This window comes from Canis lupus, chromosome 23 (genome assembly GCF_048164855.1).
Source record: "Canis lupus baileyi chromosome 23, mCanLup2.hap1, whole genome shotgun sequence".
NCBI lineage: Eukaryota > Metazoa > Chordata > Mammalia > Carnivora > Canidae > Canis > Canis lupus.
In genome coordinates this window covers 2814531-2829087 of record NC_132860.1, presented here as the reverse complement: position 1 = coordinate 2829087, position 14557 = coordinate 2814531, and the positions used below count along the sequence as shown (strand labels likewise).

General features: G+C 41.1%; 1 protein-coding gene across 1 annotated transcript in view; it reads right to left on the bottom strand.

Annotated features, from left to right (window-relative positions):
- The window catches only part of LGR4 (leucine rich repeat containing G protein-coupled receptor 4), a 99567-nt gene that overhangs the window by 46685 nt on the left and 38325 nt on the right, over positions 1-14557 (bottom strand). The window lies entirely within an intron of this gene.

Genomic DNA, 14557 nt, shown 5'->3' with positions numbered 1-14557 from the left:
TCCAGTGATAGTCAAGATACAAAGCAAACCCACGGTCCTACCAAGGATAAAAGCCAGAGGGATGCTGCCCCCAAGATCTTGCTATGATCATCCGCGAATCTCGGTGAGAGCACTTTTGCTCATTCAAAAAAAAAAAAAAAAAAACGAATTATAAATAGCTTTAGAAAGGGAGGGACCAAATTCATATAAATGTCTTTGAGCATGAAACTGTTCGAGAGGTGAATCCAATGTCCACAGAGATTCCCATGCACTCTAAAATTTTACCATTGAACACAGCTCAAATTCTGATAAAGATAACTTATAAGAAAAACAAAATTACTATACATCTCAAAAAATTATTTTTGAACACAGGCCCTGCATGGTACTTTAATCAGGGATCGATCTCCTTGGGCAGGGGAAGGAAAACCCTTTGTTTTTCATAAGCACTCAAGCAAGATACTGATGAAACAGTACCAAAATGGGAGTCTGAGGAAGCAGGCTCAGCTCCTGGTACCGCCACCTAGCCACTGTGTAGTCTTGGGCCTCAGTTTACTCATCTGTAAAATGAGAGCACTGAGCTGATGGGTTGAGGGGCTTCCCAGCCTCAAACTGTATACTTCTATGATTCACATTTTCCCATAGTTTTCACGGAGGGGACCATCCTCCCTGATGAAAATATATGAGGCTCATTTTTGTTGGAAAAGGTATGTTTCGGAAAAATTTACCATAACACGAAATTTAAAGACTTATTAGTTTGCCATCATAAAACCACTGAGTCATTCCCGCTGGAAACCCATTTACCCTTAGCCAATAAAATCATTCTTAAGAATACAACAAAACGTTTAGTCACACTGTAAGGCAAAATAATAATCTGAGTAAGCAGTGACTCTGTAAAATATCACACAACTTTGAGGCTCTTTAGCCATTTCAATAAATGGAGAAAGGAGGGCAACCACAATTTATTACTTGACAGAAGGCGGCACTCCATACAGTTTTCCAAAGTTTGGCACACCTGAATTCAGGTGAATAGCGTAGTAACAGAAAAACTGATTACTCGCGTCACCATAAAAAGGCACATAATTAGAAATTACACCACACTATTCTCTGCGTTCCAATTTTTTAAAACATATACACCTATGCAATTCTCTCATTTTTACCCCTCAGAGTAACAAGACATGACAGGTAGTTTTGCTGGGAGCTATAAATGCAATTAGTAGGGTTCCATATTTACACACTAATATGTTTTAAACATGTGGTGAGGTTTTGTTTCAAAGCTTCGAATTCGGGGGTTAACACTTATTTCCAAAATGTTCTGAATTTCACACACCTAGAGAGGTTCTATCCTTATAGGTGTTTCCCCTCATATTTTCTGGGCATTAAACAAAACATCTGGGAATAAGGAAGAAGAAGAAGAAGAAGAAGGGGGAGCCTACAAGATGTTATCTCCAGAGAAGCTCTGAAAACATGTGGTTACAGATTATAAGGTGGGTGGGTACTCATTTAAAATAATGAGGGCTAATGGTGATAAACAACCTACAGAGAAGCCTTAGAGAAGATTCCAGACCTGACATCACCGACACCGACAACAGAGCTTATGGTTGGAAAGGATGCTTGGGATGATAAGTTAACCGTCACCATTTGCAGATGGAAGCCCTATGCCATCATTACAAACATCTCAGCCTCACAAGTCATATGAATTTTTATTTTATATTTTATTTTATTTTTAAGATTTTATTTATTTATTCATGACAGACACAGAGAGAGAGAGGCAGAGACACAGGCAGAGGGAGAAGCAGGCTCCACGCAGGGAGCCCGATGCAGGACTCGATCCCGGGTCTCCAGGATCACACCCCAGGCCAAAGGCGGCGCTAAACTGCTGAGCCACTGGGGCTGCCCCATTTGAAGTTTTAAAACACATAAGTCAAAAATATTTTGTACAGAAAATGTTCGGCTAAAAGATAAGCCTCGAGATCGGTGGTTTGACATTCACAGGAGCAACGCAATCTTAGCAGTAACCTCTGAAAATCAAACCCACTGATGTGCCGTCCTGGGGCCCCATGAAGAACATAAATATCACCTAGAAAACAAACCAAGCAAGGTCAGAGCACCACCAGCTCACAAACGCCTCCGAGGGCACTTCCGAGAGAGCGGATGGCCTTGTCTGGAGTCAGCCTGATGGAGCTGGAAGTGCACAGGCCACGCACCACACAGACCAAGATCTACCTACTGGGTGACCTTGGGCAAGCTGTTCATCTTTCCTAAGCCCTAGCTTCTTCATTTGGGAAAAGAAAAGAGAGAGAGAGAGAGAGAGAGAGAGGCAGGAATAACTAAAACCTTGTAGACCGCTCAAGATCAGAAAATGTCAAGCTACACGCAAGAAACGAGGTAAGTGATGAGGTACCAGCTACTATCATCCGTATGTTTGCTGCTCCTGGAGGCTGGCGGAGTCGGGAGCAGCGGAGGCTGGCAGGCCAAGCATCACACCACCTGGTGGACCTAGAACCGGGAGTCATTCCAACTACAGAACTAGACTCTACACTCCAGAACTCCGGGAGTCCAGGATTTTTGAGCCAGAAGAGCCCTTTGAAGTCAAATACTTCATTTTAAAAGAAAAGAGTTGAGGCCCAGGTGTTGACAGGTTCAAGCACCCAAAAGAAAGGGGAGGGGTGGGGGGGAGGGTGCAGGAAAGGAAATTATATTCTTACAGGAAATTTTTGGAAGGACAAGGGAAGAGGAGCCATGTTCAAAAAGCCGAAGATGACTTCACACGGTTTAGTGATAACCAGGGAAGAGAACCCAGAACCTCCAATGGGGAGCTTGACTCTATGTTTCTACGCGTACTTGTTCCGTAACCGACTTCTTCATACGTCGCTCTCTCCAAGTACACCAACCGGAACAGGACATCTGTCTGCATGTTACACCGACACCGTGCAACACTCCCAAGCTCTTACCACAGAGATCAGAAACCCAAAAGCACATGGCCTCACTAGAAAAATAAAGCTGAATGCTCCGATGCCAGCAGTCACTGGCTTCAACGTTAAAATTTAAAGGGTACAATTGTTTAATTGAAACTGCTACATCTCCCTAGTGGTTAAACTCTCATCTTTTCTCCCCTCATAAAATTCACTACTTCTAAAGTACCTACAGAGTAAAGAGGAACATCATGTTTCAACAAGGTACCTTTTTAAAATCCCCGTAAAATGCTCCAGAAGCCACCTAACCTGTTTGCTGACGGCCAAGCGTGTACCACCAGGGACTCCGCCATTGCATGCTCGCTGGGCCTGGGCCTCCTGCCATAGGATTATTTAATTTTCAATAGACTGTGATTGACCCAATGTTATCTACATTTGAATAAGCCCTCCTATTTGTACTAGATAAAACCGTACTGCTACTACCACACTGTTGATCATATCTCAGACGCTACCCGGCAGTTTAAAGTCACTAAACGACACACAGGTGCCAGAGAACACGGGGCTCCCCTACGTGTTCTCTAGGAGATGGTTGTGTCTTTAAACTCGACAAACATATATTGACAGCGAATACCATCCCAAGGACTTCTCTAGGGTCTTTTGGAGGTAAGCAAACGTTTCAGGTCCATCTTTGGTCCATCACGGATGTCTCCAGTATGGACAGAAACAAAAAAAACTAAAGGTGAAAAATGCTTCTGGTGGAACAAATTTGAAGGGAAGGTCTCTCTGGTGTCCACCAGTAGTGCCGACACACATAGAACACCAAGGTTCTACTCAAAGCCTATGAAGGTTCATTCCTTTTCTGACACGATTCCATATCCTTAGGCAAGCAATCTCCTGCTCTCGCTCTCCCTCTCTTTATAACAAAAGTGATCTACGTTATTAGTTTTTTTTCCAAACTGAAATACAGAGAAGGACACCCACAGTATCCACTCAGCTCCCCAGACCTAACTGCTGCCATATTTCATCGGTATCATCACAGGGTTTTTTCTATGTTTGGTGCATATTTTTACAAATATCGTATAGTTCTGGACATGTTTACCTACTGGCACCTAAGATGGACTCTTCATGTGCAAAATGAAATTAAAACTTTTCTGAAGTTTTACATTTTAATAAGAGTACACACATTATTATTTGACATATCTTGATGCTGTTTTTGGCACGCCATATACATGGGATGAGAAAGTCTTTGCTAGTGAAAGCCAGCATGCCAAAAGGGAAAAAAAAAAAAAAAAAAGGTTAATTAGAAATTTTCCTGTAAAAGGAGATACATGCCACCCATTTAACATTAGCCACGTATGTACAAGGCAATGTGCTAGGGTGGTGAGGTTTTTGTATCAAAAGATGTGTTCACAGTTATTTTCTTTTTCTTGATTGTGTGCATCTTGAAAATATGCATTATTGCACCATGAAAGCAATCCGAGCAGCTATGGATATGTGAAGATGCTGCTGTTTGCACTGTAGAAATGAGGCCAAAACAGTTTCTATGCCATTTCACTCAGATTTTGCTCCAGAGATATTTTCCTGACCTTACATGTTTTAGCACTACTAGAGTCCAAGTAGATATCACAATAGACACCCTTCTCATGCCATGTGGAACATTTCTACTACAGTTTTAGGCAGGAAGAGAAATTGGCTCCATGTGATCTGGAGCCTTCCTTGGTGTTGCAAATACAAAGACACAGTGCTTTCCAGCAGAAAGAATCCAAAACTTGCTTCCCTGCAGGCCTGCAGTCCTTAAGAAGGTATCTGCTACAATCCACCATAGTGGTTAAACTATGACACTGAAAAATAAATTTTAATTACTGCAGAGAAAAGCTATCACCTTGTAAAGTCCTTATCTATTTAAAGTACTTGAATATCCTGGCATATAACCTTCCTAATAATATAGAAAGTCTAGAGAAAATGCCAACCTCAAATCTTAAAAAAAAAGGCAAACTTTGTGCTATTGGAGATAGAAGAATGAGTAATTCATTTTATGATCATCTATTCCAGTGGATTACAACTTCCACTTCAGGCTCTTTTAGAATTTTTCGATTAATGATTATACTGCCATTGCTAAGAAAATGAAAAAGACATGAAACAGACTGAAGGAAAAGACTTGCAAAACACTCGCGAAAAAGGGATTTACAATACAGAAAGAGCTCTCAAAACTCATTGAGAAAATAAACGTGATTTTTAGGTGGGCAAAAAAAGATTTGAACTGACACTTCGTCAGAGATGATGATACCAACGTCAAAAAGCACATTAAAAACAAGATGTTCAGGGATCCCTGGGTGGCGCAGCGGTTTGGCGCCTGCCTTTGGCCCAGGGCGCGATCCTGGAGACCCGGGATCGAATCCCACGTCGGGCTCCCGGTGCATGGAGCCTGCTTCTCTCTCTGCCTCCCTCTCTCTCTCTCTCTGTGACTATCATAAATAAATAAAAATTAAAAAAAAAAAAAAAAGATGTTCAGGATCCCTGGGTGGCGCAGAGGTTTAGCGCCTGCCTTTGGCCCAGGGCGCGATCCTAGAGACCCGGGATCAAATCCCACGTTGGGATCCCAGTGCATGGAGCCTGCTTCTCCCTCTGCTTGTGTCTCTGCCTCTCTCTCTCTCTCTCTCTCTGTGACTATCATAAATAAATTAAAAAAAAAAAAAAGATGTTCAACATTAGCCAGTAGAGAAATGCAAAATAAATCACAAGATACACACCACATAATTATCAGAATGGCTAAAATATAGGGGAAAAAAAAAAAGGAAAGAAAGTTGAAAATGCCGAGTGGTGACAAGGATATGGAACAGCGGGAACTCTCCTACGCTGCTGCTGGTGGGCATGCAAAATGGTACCACCACTTTGGAAAACAGTTTGGCAGTTTCTTATAAAATTAAACATGTCCTTATGACCATCTGACTCAGCAACGCTGTCAGATGGTATGACATATGACTGTCAAAACTGGAAACACCCCAAGGAGCCTTCAACGGGTGAATGGATAAAGAAACTCTGGTGGATCTACACGACGGAATAACACGAGCAACGAGGAGACTACTGATACAAGCAGGAGCATGGATGCATCTCAAATACCTTACGTGAAATCAAAGCCTGCCTCCAAAGGCTACGCACTGCATTCCACTCATATGGCGTACGGGAAACGGCGAACTTGTAGAGACAGAAAGCGGGTCGCTGGTGGCCAAGAGCTGGGATGATGGAGTGGGAGAAAATGGGCACAGGAGAACTTTCTGGCGTGGTGGAAAAGCTCTGCATCTTGGTTTCCATGATGGTCGTATGATCATATGCATCACAACTCTTAGAACTGTTTATTAAAACGTGAGAGTTTGCTGGGTGTAGCTTAAACCTCAACACCTGCCTTTGATAAATAAGGGCAAATATATCACCCCCTTACATTTCTCCCACAGGAAAAAGAACTAATTCTGTGGCCAGAGGTCCTCTTTGCCAGCTTCATCCAAAATGTCACGCACAGAGCTGGCTTCAGAGTCAGGAAAGACGCGGTTTTGTGGTGTTGCTTTTTCATTCGCTTTGTTTTTCCAATCTCTGCTATCCACTTACAGCGGGACATTGGGCCAAACCTCTTCATTCTCTCTTTACTAAGCGCCCAGTAGGTCTGTGCCTGTGTGCTGGGTCCCGGGTATATGAAGACAAGACAGCGTTTACCCGAAGAGCACTCTGAGACAGTAGAAAGGCAACACTAAACGACAAGTAAACATTGTGGTATGTGTGGCGCAGCACGGGAAGATGATCAACCAAACTTGGAACTGGAGAAAGGCTTCCAAAGGCAAGGCTGTTGTGCCAAGGTGCAAAGGCCAGATATTACTCTATCGAGGGCTGCTATTTCAATCTGTGCTCTCACTCATTAGGTTGGCACTGCTTCTCAGCAGAGACGCAACTGGCATGTCGAGCAGGATAATTCTTCATTATTCAAGACAACCTTGCTCACTATAGGGCACTTGGCAACCCTGTTCACGCCAGCGCACTAATTAGTGCAACTAAAAACATTCCCCAAACACTTCTAACCTTCCCAAAGCAAGCTGGTAGCGCAAAGAGGGAGATGGAATCTATTTAGCAAGGGGAATATGGCATCTAAAAAAATATAATGAAGAGTGAGTATCAAGTCAATACATCACACAGAAGAACCAGTATTGTTTCACAACAATCATTTGGATTTTTGCACATATACTGGTTCACGGTGTAAGATGTAGTCTTCACTGGATTCATGGGGAAAAGGAAAAAAAAACCTTAAGACTCTGAACTAGATGATTGTCTGTTGGGGTGGAGGTGCCTTCCAGGCTCAGGGACGATGACACCTGAAAGCACGGTCTACTGAGACAAAGCCAGAGTGGTCAAAGAGAGAACCCTCTCCAGGAACTTGAACATTAAAAGCATGGCTGCAGGTGGCGAGAGAGGCTACCAAGACGAGCAGAAAGTCCAACCCCAAAAGCCTCGTGGATGTGACCTCCAGAACTCGTTGCTGCCAGAGGAAGCTTAAGCAGGTCACGTCTGCTGCAGAAAGATCACTCTGGCAGCCGTAGAGGACAGTGGAAGGAAAGGAGGGAAAGAAGAAATTCAGCCCTTCTGGAACGTGGTTTCCCTGACTCTAAAATAACGTGCACTCACTAGTTCTCAGGTCCTTTCCGAATCTATCATTACGACGCCTACTTTGGCATTCCTGATTCTGCACATTCCATGCATAATCAGTAGAAAATAAGCAACTCTTAGATTCATGTTTTTCCTATATGCGCAGGCACATTTGCTTGTGTTAGCAAGTGTGTGAATGAGCACAGACTTTTAAAACATACCCCCTTCAGAATTACAAGGGTTCAGCAATTAAGAAAGACGCATGACTTCATTTCCAAAGGTAATATTTTATGCTGTAATTGTTTATGCTCTCAATGAAGCAATGCAGCCTAGGAGACATTTAAGGGTGTGTTCTTCAAGGAGATGCTAACCCAACGAGTTGGTAAAGAGACAGCACAAAACGCTGGTGTGAAAATACCACACCACGACGAAAGGCAGGTGTGGCTGAAATTATACATCCTTCAAGGGGTAACTTTACAAAATAAAAAATAGTTAGGCTAATTCAATATTTTCTAATATCGAAACAAGTTGTTCCACTTGTTTCTGGAGGGTTTGTTTTTGTTTTTGCCTTTTTAAACGCAGCCTGGTTTTCGAGTGTAAAGAGAAAAATGTAAAACGCTTGAAATCTGGAAGTTAACGTTTACTAAATGGCCAAGAAAAAAATGAATGCCAAAGAGAAAAAGAACATTTCTTTCTATAGCTTGATCAAGTATACTAGCATCTGGCATCCCATGGAACCGACAAGGGTTAACCTCTAATATTCCTTGTTTTCTTGCTACTTAACGGGTGTTCTCAGGCATTCTTCGGGTGTCAACAGCTGTTCTGGTAACCCTAACGATGACAAAACAGTGCTCATTACCAGCCAAGACACACAGACAGAATGGTATTTCAATAGTCCATTTAACTCCAACAAGAAGTATTGTACGGATTGTCAGCTGGGCAGATTGGAAACACTCAATTACTTCATCCTAGCAGACAAAATGCACTATTCATAAAGAAATCAATCCAACAGCATTTATTATGGTAAATATTCTAATTAACTAAACGGTTTATGTTTTATTATGGCTACACTTATTAACACCACTGATAGGAAAACATTACTTCATGGCCCTGCCTTCAAACGCGCACACCCACGAAAACTTCTGTTTAGACGCGCATTTTTTTTGAACTTCAACTCACAACCAATTAATGGGTTATGAAATCATTTTAATGGACCATAGCCAACTTTTTTTTTCCACATTTAAATAGGAAAGACTAGAATAGGATAGAAAAAAAAAATCAGAATACATCAAATGTAATAACAGTAAGTACTGTTTCGGGAAATTCTGGTTTCAGCGTGTGTTTCTGCCTTACTGACTGCCACGTCTCAAGTTCACATATATCGTCTGTGAAATATAGTCAGAACCACGAATTCAAGGGTTTGGCTATTAAAGCCAAATACTTATTTTTTTTAATAATAAATTTATTTTTTATTGGTGTTCAATTTGCCAACATACAGAACACCCAGTGCTCATCCCGTCAAGTAATTTTTATTCTCCACCCGCCCCTCGATGGAGTCACAACTACAGCTGCTTTCCCAGCACAAGATCGGCTCAATGCATTTAGCAAACTTGAAAGTCTTCCTTCACCTATAAACTTCCCTCTTGGAATTGCTTTGCTATATACTCCATAGATTTTGGACCATTGTGTTTTCAATTTTCTCTGGTCTCATGGCATTTTTGTTTGTTTGTTTGTTTTTAATTTCTTCTTTGATCCCTTCATCGACCCATTGGTGGTTCAGCAGCAATGCTGTTTACTCTCTACATGTTTGCGTCTCTTCCAGTTTTCTCCTTGTAATCGATTTCTAGTTTCATTCTGTTGTGGTAGGAAAAGATGCTGGAGATGTCTTCAACCTTCTTAGATTTACTGAGGCTTGTTTTCTGACCTAACATGCGGTCTATCCTGGGAAATGGTTCGTGTGCACTTAAGAAGTTTTTGAACACAAGGCTCTGTACATAGCTACTCAGTCCGTCTGGGTTAAGGCCAGTGTTTCCTTATGAATTTTGTCATATTATCCTCCATTGATGTAAGTGGGCTGTTGAGGTGTCTACTATGACTGTACTACTGTCACTCTCTCCCTTTGTGTCTGCTAATATTGCTTCATATGCTATATTGACATGTGTCACATACTCTGGTTGGATTAGTCCTTTTATTTTTTTTTTAATTTTTTTTATTTATTTATGATAGTCACACACAGAGAGAGAGAGAGAGAGAGGCAGAGACATAGGCAGAAGGAGAAGCAGGCTCCATGCACCGGGAGCCCGACGTGGGATTCGATCCCGGGTCTCCAGGATCGCGCCCTGGGCCAAAGGCAGGCGCCAAACCGCTGCGCCACCCAGGGATCCCAGATTAGTCCTTTTATTATGTAATTCCCTTGTCTCTTGCTATTTTGTCTGATACACGTATTACTATCCCAGCTTTATTTTTGTTTCTGATTACATGAAATATCTTTTTCCATCCCCTTACTTCCAGCCTGTGTGTCTTTAGATCTCAGGTGAGTCTCTGGTAGGGAGCATACAGATGGGACTTGTTTTTTATCCATTCAGCCTCCCTGTGTCTTTCGATTAAAGCAATTAGTCCACTTATAATAAATAAATAAACTATAGGGTGCCTGGCTGGTTCAGTTGGAAGAATATGAGATCTTGATCTCTTGATCTCAGAGTCATGAGTTCAAGCCCCACATTGGGTGTAGAGGTTACTTTAAAAATAAATAAACTTTTTTTTAAAAGGCATTTAGTCCACTTTTTAATTTTTTAATTTTTATTTTTTTTTAAGAGAGAGAGTATATGTGCACGAGTGAGGAAAAGGCAGAGAGAGACTCTTAGGCTGAGCATGGAACCTGACGCGGGGCTCAATCTCACGACCCTGAGATCATGACCTGAACTGAAACTGAGAGTTGGATGCTAGTCCACTTACATTTAAAGTAATTATTGATAGGTATGTATATGTTTTTATTTGGGGCAGTATATTTTACATCTTTTTGTGTATCCCTTATTGTGATAATGGTGATTATGCCAATTTTGTCATTGTTTGAACTTCATACTAGCTTTTTAAGTGACTGATCCACTATCTTTGCTATATATTTGCTTCACCGATGAGATTGTTTTCTTTCACATATTCTCTTTTTTCTATTTATGGCCTTTCTGTTTCCACTTAAAGAAGTCCCTTCTAATATTTCTTGTAAAGCTGGGTTAGTAGTGATGAACTGCTTCAGCCTTTGCTTGTCTGGGAAACTCTTGATCTTCCCTTCAATTCTGAATGATAACCTGCTGGGTAGAGTATTCTTGACTTTAAGTTTTTTCCTTTCAGCACGTTTAATATATCATGCCACTCCCTCTGGCCTGCATTTGAGCTGAAAAACTGGCTGATGGCCCATCATGGGGTTCCCTTATACGTAACTAACTACTTTCTCTTCATGCTTTCAGAATTATTTTTAGTTGTTTTTTTTTTGTTTTTGTTTTTGTTTTTACATTTTGACTATAATGTATTTTGGTGTAGATCTCTTTGGGTTCATCTTGTTTGGGGCTCTCTGTGATTCCTGGACGCAAATGTCTGTTTCCTTCCTCAAACTAAGGAAGTTTTCAGAACTACTGTTTCTCCAAATAAGTTTTCTGCCCCTTTCCCTCGCTCTTCTTCTGGGTCCCTGTGGTATGAATGTTAATATGCTTCATGTTGTCCCGGAAGACTCTTAAACTATCTTCCTTTTTAAAAATTCTTTTTTCTTTTTGAAGTTCAGTTTGGGTGATTTCTATTAACCTGCCTTCCAGATCATTAGTCCAGCTTCTGTATCATCTACCCAGTTATTTATTCCCCGTGGCGTATTTCTCACTTCTGTTATTGTATTCTTCGGCTCTAATTGGCACTTAAATATTGTCTAGCTTTCTTGAAACTCTGTGTTCATCCATTCTTCTCTCTATGGGGATTTCTACAAGCACATGATAAATCAGTGTTTGTACATTCAACAATCATCCTAAGCAAGAAAAGCTCTAATTTCTAAGACACTGAGGCACTGACCTCATAATAATGAAACAAGAAAATTCTAAAAGATGAGGTCTAGGCCTAAACTCAGAGACAGGCTGAGATTTCAGCAACCCTTTAATGCAGGCCTTGTGGGGCAAGTGCTTCCCTTCAGGTTATGAGGCATGAAATAAATACCCCTCACAAACACACATACCACATACTCTCCTTTCTCCCCTCTGATGGCCATTTTTAAAAAGGCTTATAAAACATATTCTATCCTTAAAGGAATGACTCAAAATTGTAACTGAGATGACTCAATCATTTCTGTTGACTATAAGACAACAGACATTGATAATGATGGTTTATAAAAAGTTATTCAAGATATTCCCTTGGGAATGACTTAACAAGTCATTACAGCCACTAATGATCTATTCACTATAGGAGAAGCTATGCCATCCAATCTGAGGTAGTCCTCAATCTTTGAGCAAAGATCCTCAAATTTGGTTTTATAATACTCCTGGACAGCTCCATTTGTAGCAAGTCTTTAAGTTCTAAACAATCTCGGAAACAAAACTTAAATTCTTTTTATTTTCTGCAATCAACATGGATCATACGGTTCTTTATTTTTTACCTTGGACAGAGAACAATGGGCTACCCTGAAATTTGGTTATTAAAAAAGAGAGAGAGACACTCACAGATATACTCTAGGAACTCCAAAATACATTCAGATTAATTGCTTTAGGTTGTTTGTTGAAGATTATCCGTCAGTTCTAAGGTTGACAATGTTTGTTGGAAGAGTTATTAATTGGTAAGGAGAGAAGAAATAATATCTTAGAAAATAAACTCCTATAAGAAAGAGAACACTTAATACCTTAACCCCCAGTGAAACCAGATACACACTTCTGACTTCACACACACACACACACACACACACACACACTCCAAAAAGAGCTTGACCTATAATAAAAGATTGTTGGGATCCCTGGGTGGCTCAGCGGTTGAGTGCCTCCCTTCGGCTCAGGGCGTGGCCCCAGGGCCTGGGATCGAGTCCCATATCGGGCTCCCTGCATGGAGCCTGCTTCTCCCTCTGCCTCTGTCTCTGCCTCTCTCTGTGTCTCTCATGAATAAATAAATAAAATATTTTTTAAATAAAGATTGTAAGATTGGAAAGTCAATTCAGATACCAATAAGCAAGATGCCAATAAACCCCAGCCTGCCTGGGACAACCCCAGTTTACAACCATTGTCTCAGCACACTATTCATGGTACTCCTTTTCCCTCTCAGAGGTACAGTCATTGGGATGATATATGAAATGATCATCCCACTAACAGCAGTAGGTTTGAGTGAATGATGTCGAATGGTTTGTGATGGGAAGAAGTGGAAATCTTGGTTTGGATTGGGGAAGGTTTGAATAAAAAGCTAATTCCTCCTCTATATAATACTATATGGATAATAATATGAAAAACAAGTTATCAAACTTCTGTAGAGTTTGTAAATATTGCTGTGATCAACTTGCTGTTCCTCCAGCTGGACCATATGCTCTACTAGGGCAGGGTGTGTGCTTTGCTCACTACTGTGCCCAAGCCTGTGGCATACTGTGTGGCCACAGTTGAGTGAATGGCATGCCAGACACTGTGTTAAATGCTTTAATGGTCATGGTAGCAAATACATACTTAGCATTTCCAAAAAAATAAATTTTAAAAAAGACTTAATTTTCCAGTAATCTAAAGGAAGTCAATGCCCTGGTTGTGAGAGGGAAGAAAGAAAGAACACAGAACATACCCTCTTTTTTACAAATTTTATAATTGACTCGATTATGGAACAATCAGGAACACAATATTTCTTATGGAGAGCAAAGAGTGTTAATGACAGATTTCCTCCCAAAGCCTATTGCTGTAACCAAATAATAACCCTACATGCAAACACATTTGGGAAAAGGCAAGAAAGAGAGAAAAACATTCATTTAAATACAAGTTCCGGGACTTAAAAATAGCTTGGGAGGAATGATGTAAATTTGGATTTCAGTAAAACTAATTTTTCTTCCTCAAAATTTTAAAATACAGGCTGTGTCCTAAAAATAGCATCTCATGGAACCACTGAACTAGAAAGCATAGTGGTTAAATGCTTCCCCAGAAGCCAAACCAAATGCCCTAGGTTTGAACACAGCTCTGCTCACTCATCAGCTATATAACCCTGGGCAAGTCCCTTAATCTCTATACGTGCCTCAGTTTCCTCAACGAAATGGTGATAACACTTCTGATTTCAGAACATCGTTGTGAGGGTTAGATGATGTGACTTCAGCCAGTGCCCAGCCTAGCAACAACTAGCCCACAGCCAAAACTCAATCAAACTCTGCAATTATTATTTTGTGATTACATCACCTGATCACCATCTAATCTCACCATCTCATTTTAATAATGAGGCAACTAAGGCCCAGGAGGGTTAAATAATTAAAGAACCAAGGTCAAAATCAAAAAGATAAATTCTAAGGGCGCCTGGGTGGCTCAGTCCGTTGAGCGTCCAGCTCTTGATTTTGGCTGAGGTCATGATCTCAAGGTCGGGGGGTCGAGCCCCGTGTTTGGCTCCACACTTAGCAGGGACTCTGCTGGGGATTCTCTCTCTCCCTCTCCCTCTGCCCTTCCCCCAACTCTCATGCTTACGTGCTCTCTCTCAAAAATAAATAATCTTTAAAAAAATAAGAAGGATAAATCCAAGTCCAGGGATCTTTCTACTCTCCCAAGCTGGAGCATGCGGCAGTGACGCTTTCGGCAATATGCCCTTGATCTTGGGAAAACAACTTCCCCAGGAGCAATGTGTTCAATGGTGCTTAGATTCTGAGGTTAATGGGTAAGCAGTCGGCAGAGCCCCTCGCTGTAGTTCAACTGATGAACGAATGTCACAAACAAAACACAGAAACAAATAAACCGATACTACCTGTACTCAACCAAGCACATGGATGAAAAATCTCTTCTTACTTATTAAGAATATTGGTCCTTGAAGTTGTAAGTTTAAAATGAGGCAAACTGCTAAAGTGGAAT